This window comes from Rutidosis leptorrhynchoides, chromosome 1 (genome assembly GCF_046630445.1).
Source record: "Rutidosis leptorrhynchoides isolate AG116_Rl617_1_P2 chromosome 1, CSIRO_AGI_Rlap_v1, whole genome shotgun sequence".
Taxonomy (NCBI): Eukaryota; Viridiplantae; Streptophyta; class Magnoliopsida; order Asterales; family Asteraceae; genus Rutidosis; species Rutidosis leptorrhynchoides.
This window is the reverse complement of record NC_092333.1, coordinates 494,430,278-494,438,205: the sequence shown is the minus strand read 5'-3', so window position 1 is coordinate 494,438,205 and position 7,928 is coordinate 494,430,278.

The following is a 7,928-nucleotide window of genomic DNA, read 5'->3' as shown; positions in this document are numbered from 1 at the left end:
CTGAACGAGGATGTAATTGTAAGCATTTTTGTTAAGTAGAAGTATTTTGATAAGTGTCTTGAAGTCTTTCAAAAGTGTATGAATACATATTAAAACACTACATGTATATACATTTTAACTGAGTCGTTAAGTCATCGTTAGTCGTTACATGTAAATGTTGTTTTGAAACCTTTAGGTTAACGATCTTGTTAAATGTTGTTAACCGAATGTTTATAATATCAAAAGAGATTTTAAATTATTATATTATCATGATATTATGATGTACGAATATCTCTTAATATGATATATATACATTAAATGTCGTTACAACGATAATCGTTACATATATGTCTCGTTTCAAAATCATTAAGTTAGTAGTCTTGTTTTTACATATGTAGTTCATTGTTAATATAATTAATGATATGTTTAGTTATCATAATATCATGTTAACTATATATATAACCATATATATGTCATCATATAGTTTTTACAAGTTTTAACGTTCGTGAATCACCGGTCAACTTGGGTGGTCAATTGTCTATATGAAACCTATTTCAATTAATCAAGTCTTAACAAGTTTGATTGCTTAACATGTTGGAAACATTTAATCATGTAAATATCAATCTCAATTAATATATATAAACATGGAAAAGTTCGGGTCACTACAGTACCTACCCGTTAAATAAATTTCGTCCCGAAATTTTAAGCTGTTGAAGGTGTTGACGAATCTTCTAGAAATAGATGCGGGTATTTCTTCTCTACGAGCATTCCATCGAACCTTAACAATTGGTATCTTGTTTTGCTTAAGTCTTTTAACCTCACGATCCATTATTTCGACGGGTTCTTCGATGAATTGAAGTTTTTCGTTGATTTGGATTTCATCTAACGGAATAGTGAGATCTTCTTTAGCAAAACATTTCTTCAAATTCGAGACGTGGAAAGTGTTATGTACAGCCGCGAGTTGTTGAGGTAACTTAAGTCGGTAAGCTACTGGTCTGACACGATCAATAATCTTGAATGGTCCAATATACCTTGGATTTAATTTCCCTCGTTTACCAAATCGAACAACGCCTTTCCAAGGTGCAACTTTAAGCATGACCATCTCTCCAATTTCAAATTCTATATCTTTTCTTTTAATGTCAGCGTAGCTCTTTTGTCGACTTTGGGCGGTTTTCAACCGTTGTTGAATTTGGATGATCTTCTCGGTAGTTTCTTGTATAATCTCTGGACCCGTAATCTGTCTATCCCCCACTTCACTCCAACAAATAGGAGACCTGCACTTTCTACCATAAAGTGCTTCAAACGGCGCCATCTCAATGCTTGAATGGTAGCAGTTGTTGTAGGAAAATTCGGCTAACGGTAGATGTCGATCCCAACTGTTTCCGAAATCAATAACACATGCTCGTAGCATGTCTTCAAGCGTTTGTATCGTCCTTTCGCTCTGCCCATCAGTTTGTGGATGATAGGCAGTACTCATGTCTAGACGAGTTCCTAATGCTTGCTGTAATGTCTGCCAGAATCTTGAAATAAATCTGCCATCCCTATCAGAGATAATAGAGATTGGTATTCCATGTCTGGAGACGACTTCCTTCAAATACAGTCGTGCTAACTTCTCCATCTTGTCATATTCTCTTATTGGCAGGAAGTGTGCTGATTTGGTGAGACGATCAACTATTACCCAAATAGTATCAAAACCACTTGCAGTTCTTGGCAATTTTGTGATGAAATCCATGGTAATTTTTTTTCCCATTTCCATTCCGGGATTTCGGGTTGTTGAAGTAGACCTGATGGTTTCTGATGCTCAGCTTTGACCTTAGAACACGTCAAACATTCTCCTACGTATTTAGCAACATCGGCTTTCATACCCGGCCACCAAAAATGTTTCTTGAGATCCTTGTACATCTTCCCCGTTCCAGGATGTATTGAGTATCTGGTTTTATGAGCTTCTCTAAGTACCATTTCTCTCATATCTCCAAATTTTGGTACCCAAATCCTTTCAGCCCTATACCGGGTTCCGTCTTCCCGAATATTAAGATGCTTCTCCGATCCTTTGGGTATTTCATCCTTTAAATTTCCCTCTTTTAAAACTCCTTGTTGCGCCTCCTTTATTTGAGTAGTAAGGTTATTATGAATCATTATATTCATAGATTTTACTCGAATGGGTTCTCTGTCCTTCCTGCTCAAGGCATCGGCTACCACATTTGCCTTCCCCGGGTGGTAACGAATCTCAAAGTCGTAATCATTCAATAATTCAATCCACCTACGCTGCCTCATATTCAGTTGTTTCTGATTAAATATGTGTTGAAGACTTTTGTGGTCGGTATATATAATACTTTTGACCCCATATAAGTAGTGCCTCCAAGTCTTTAATGCAAAACAACCGTGCCTAATTCCAAATCATGTGTCGTATAATTTTGTTCGTGAATCTTCAATTGTCTAGACGCATAAGCAATCACCTTCGTTCGTTGCATTAATACACAACCGAGACCTTGCTTTGATGCGTCACAATAAATCACAAAATCATCATTCCCTTCAGGCAATGACAATATAGGTGCCGTAGTTAGCTTTTTCTTCAATAACTGAAACGCTTTCTCTTGTTCATCATTCCATTCAAATTTCTTCCCTTTATGCGTTAATGCAGTCAAGGGTTTTGCTATTCTGGAAAAGTCTTGGATGAACCTTCTGTAGTAACCAGCTAGTCCTAAAAACTGGCGTATGTGTTTCAGAGTTTTCGGGGTTTCCCACTTTTCAACAGTTTCTATCTTTGCCGGATCCACCTTAATACCTTCTTTGTTCACTATGTGACCGAGGAATTGAACTTCTTCTAACCAAAATGCACACTTTGAAAACTTTGCGTACAGTTTTTCTTTCCTCAATACTTTTAACACTTTTCTCAAATGTTCTTCGTGCTCTTGATCATTCTTTGAGTAAATAAGTATGTCATCGATGAAAACAATGACAAACTTGTCAAGATATGGCCCACACACTCGGTTCATAAGGTCCATGAACACAGCTGGTGCGTTAGTCAATCCAAACGGCATAACCATAAACTCGTAATGACCATAACGCGTCCTAAAAGCAGTTTTTGGAATATCATCCTCCTTTACTCGCATTTGATGATATCCAGAACGTAAATCGATCTTCGAATAAATCGACGAGCCTTGTAGTTGATCAAATAAGTCATCAATTCTCGGCAGTGGATAACGGTTTTTGATGGTAAGTTTGTTCAACTCTCTGTAGTCAATACACAACCTAAATGTACCATCCTTCTTCTTGACAAACAAAACAGGAGATCCCCATGGTGATGTGCTTGGTCGAATGAAACCACGTTCTAATAGTTCTTGCAGTTGGCTTTGCAGTTCTTTCATCTCGCTGGGTGCGAGCCTATAAGGAGCACGAGCTATTGGTGCAGCTCCTGGTACAAGATCTATTTGAAATTCAATAGATCGATGTGGAGGTAGTCCCGGTAATTCTTTCGGAAATACATCGGGAAATTCTTTTGCGACGGGAACATCATTGATGCTCTTTTCTTCAGTTTGTACTTTCTCGACGTGTGCTAGAACAGCATAGCAACCTTTTCTTATTAGTTTTTGTGCCTTCAAATTACTAATAAGATGTAGCTTCATGTTGCCCTTTTCTCCGTACACCATTAAGGGTTCTCCTTCTTCTCGTACAATGCGAATTGCATTTTTATAACATACGATCTCTGCTTTCACCTTCTTCAGCCAGTCCATGCCAACTATTACATCAAATTTCCCTAACTCTACTGGTATCAAATCAATCTTAAATATTTCGCTACCCAGTTTAATTTCTCGATTCCGGCATATATTATCTGCTGAAATTAATTTACCGTTTGCTAATTCGAGTAAAAATTTACTATCCAACGGCGTCAATGGACAACTTAATTTAGCACAAAAATCTCTACTCATATAGCTTCTATCCGCACCCGAATCAAATAAAATGTAAGCAGATTTATTGTCAATAAGAAACGTATCCGTAACAAGCTCCGGGTCTTCCTGTGCCTCTGCCGCATTAATATTGAAAACTCTTCCGCGGCCTTGTCCATTCGTGTTCCCCTGGTTTGGGCAATTTCTAATAATGTGGCCCGGTTTTCCACATTTATAACAAACTACATTGGCATAACTTGCTCCGACACTACTTGCTCCGCCATTACTCGTTCTGACACCATTTGTTCCTTTCGTTCTGTTAACCCCTGGTCCGTAGACCTCACACTTCACCGCGCTATGACCATTTCTTTTACACTTGTTACAAAATTTGGTGCAGAACCCCGAGTGATACTTTTCACACCTTTGGCTTAGCTGCTTCTGATTGTTGTTGTTGTTGCGGTTGTTATTGTTGTTGGGATGATTGTTGTTGTTGTTGTTGTTGTTGTTGTTGTTGTTGTTGTTGTTGTTGTTGTTGTTGTTGTTGTTGTTGTTGTTGTTGTTATTGTTGTTGTTGTTGTTGTTGTTGTTGTTGTTGTTGTTGGGCCATTTGTTGTAGTTGCGATTGATGTTGCGATTGTTGGGATAATTGTTGCGATTATTATTGTAATTGCTGTTGTTGTTGTATTGGTGATTCTTATCACCGTTTTCCTCCCACTTTCTTTTGACTTGCTTCACATTGGCCTCTTCAGCCGTCTGTTCTTTAATTCTTTCCTCAATCTGGTTCACTAGTTTGTGAGCCATTCTACATGCCTGTTGTATGGAGGCGGGCTCGTGTGAACTTATATCTTCTTAGATTCTTTCTGGTAATCCTTTCACAAACGCGTCGATCTTCTCTTCCTCATCTTCGAACGCTCCCGGACACAATAGGCACAATTCTGTGAATTGTCTTTCGTACGTGGTAATATCAAATCCTTGGGTTCGTAACCCTCTAAGTTCTGTCTTGAGCTTATTGACCTCGGTTCTGGGACGGTACTTCTCGTTCATCAAGTGCTTGAATGCTGACCACGGTAGTGCGTACGCATCATCTTGTCCCACTTGCTCTAGATAGGTATTCCACCATGTTAATGCAGAACCTGTGAAGGTATGCGTAGCATACTTCATTTTGTCCTCTTCAGTACACTTACTTATGGGAAACACCGATTCGAACTTCTCGGTCCACCGTTTCAATCCGATCGGTCCTTCGGTTCTATCAAATTCCAAAGGTTTACAGGCAGTGAATTCTTTATAAGTGCATCCTACACGATTTCCTGTACTGCTAGATCCAAGGTTATTGTTGGTATGTAGCGTAGCCTGTACTGCGGCTATGTTTGAAGCTAGAAAAGTACGGAATTCCTCTTCATTCATATTCACGGTGTGTCGAGTAGTCGGTGCCATTTCCTTCAAAATAGTCAAATGGAACAAGTTAATCATACAGAATATTAAGAGTAGTTAATAGTATTTCGTAGCATAATATGAACTCATTTATAAAAGCTTTTTCTTCATATTAGCATTTTATAAGTTTAAATTCGGGTAGTACCTACCCATTAAGCTCATACTTAGTAGCTAATATACAATTCAACTACTACAATTCTATATGAAAAACTGATTATAATAATAATATTTCGCGTTCAAACTTTTATACAATATTTTACAAACTTACAACACCGCTTATTTTACATAAAGCATGAAATATAGCACACAATAACTTTGATACAAGATAGTTGTGAAGATGCTAGTACACAAGTTGTTCAGCAAAGGCAATAAAGACACGTAATTCATACGTCCAGAAACAAGTCATGCATTCTGGTTTTACTAGGACTACTTCCCATCCTTGGTCTTGTGGAACATAACCGTTATGGCCGTTGATAAGACAACGTGTTGTAACGTCGTCAAAGGGACGAGGGTTACGTAATGACCAACAATCTCGTAATAACCTAAAAACCTCATTTCTTACCCCAATTACCGACTCCGTCACTTGTGGGAACGTTTTGTTTAATAGTTGTAGTCCGATGTTCTTTTTCTCACTTTGGTGAGAAGCGAACATTACTAACCCGTAAGCATAGCATGCTTCTTTATGTTGCATGTTAGCCGCTTTTTCTAAATCATGAAGTCCTATATTCGGATACATTGAGTCAAAATAATTTCTTAACCCGTTGCATAAAATAGCATTTGGGTTCCCCGCAATATATGCGTCAAAGTAAACACATCGTAACTTATGGGTTTCCCAATGTGATATCCCCCATCTTTCAAACGAAAGTCTCTTATAAACCAAGACATTCTTGGAACGTTCTTCGAATGTCTTACAAACTGATTTTGCCGTAAATAGTTGTGCCGAAGAATTCTGACCGACTCTAGACAAGATTTCATCAATCATGTCTCTGGGTAAGTCTATTTAAATATTGGGTTATCTATCCATTTTGTGTTTTTATACTGTAAAATAGACAAGAGTTAGATTAAAAAAAAAAATACTTATTAATACAAGCAATTTTTACATATATCATAAAGCATAAGCATACTATATTACATATATTACACCACACGAATACAACTATCTTATTCTGACTCACTCGTTTCTTCTTCTTCTTCGGTTTTGGTTCGTTTTGCCAAGTTTCTAGGGATATATGATGTTCCCCTAATACGAGCTGTCGTTTTCCACAACGGTTTAGAAAAACCTGGTGGTTTAGAGGTTCCCGGGTCATTGTTACAACTTAAGGGCTTCGGGGGTTGACGATACATATAAAGTTCATCGGGGTTGGAATTAGATTTCTCTATTTTATGCCCTTTCCCTTATTATTTTCTTTTGCCTTTTTAAATTCAGTTGGGGTAATTTCTATAACATCATCGGAATTCTCGTCGGAATCCGATTCATCGGAGAATTGGTAATCCTCCCAATATTTTGCTTCCTTGGCGGAAACACCATTGACCATAATTAACCTTGATCGGTTGGTTGAGGATTTTCTTTTACTTAACCGTTTTATTATTTCCCCCACCGGTTCGTCCGGTTCCCCCTCTTCCGGTTCTGATTCTTCTTCCGGTTCTGATTCTTCTTCCGGTTCTTCTTCGGGAACTTGTGAATCAGTCCAATATATATTTGACTCTTCGTTATTATTAGGTGAGTCAATGGGATTTGTGCTAGAGGTAGACATCTATCACACAATATCAAATATGTTAAGAGATTAATATATCACATAATATATACATGTTAATAATATATAGTTTCCAACAAAAATGTTAAGCAATTATTTTTAAAGAAAACACGGTCGAAGTCCAGACTCACTAATGCATCCTAACAAACTCGATAAGACACACTAATGAAAATTTTATGGTTCTCTAAGACCAACGCTCGGATACCAACTGAAATGTCCCGTTCTTATTGATTAAAAACGTTCCATATTAATTGATTTCGTGGCGAGGTTTTGACCTCTATATGAGACGTTTTTCAAATAATGCATTCATTTTTAAAACAAACCATAACCTTTATTTCATAAATAAAGGTTTAAAAATCTTTACGTAGATTATCAAATAATGATAATCTAAAATATTCTGTTTACACACGACCATTACATAATGGTTTACAATACAAATATGTTACATCGAAATCAGTTTCTTGAATGCAGTTTTTACACAATATCATACAAACATGGACTCCAAATCTTGTCCTTATTTTAGTATGCAACAGAGGAAGCTCTTAGTATTCACCTGAGAATAAACATGCTTTAAACGTCAACAAAAATGTTGGTGAGTTATAGGTTTAACCTATATATATCAAATCGTAACAATAGACCACAAGATTTTATATTTCAATACACATCCCATACATAGAGATAAAAATTATTTATATGGTGAACACTTGGTAACCGACATTAACAAGATTCATATATAAGAATATCCCCATCATTCCGGGACACCCTTCGGATATGATATAAATTTCGAAGTACTAAAGCATCCGGTACTTTGGATGGGGTTTGTTAGGCCCAATAGATCTATCTTTAGGATTCGCGTCAATTAGGGTGTCTGTTCCCT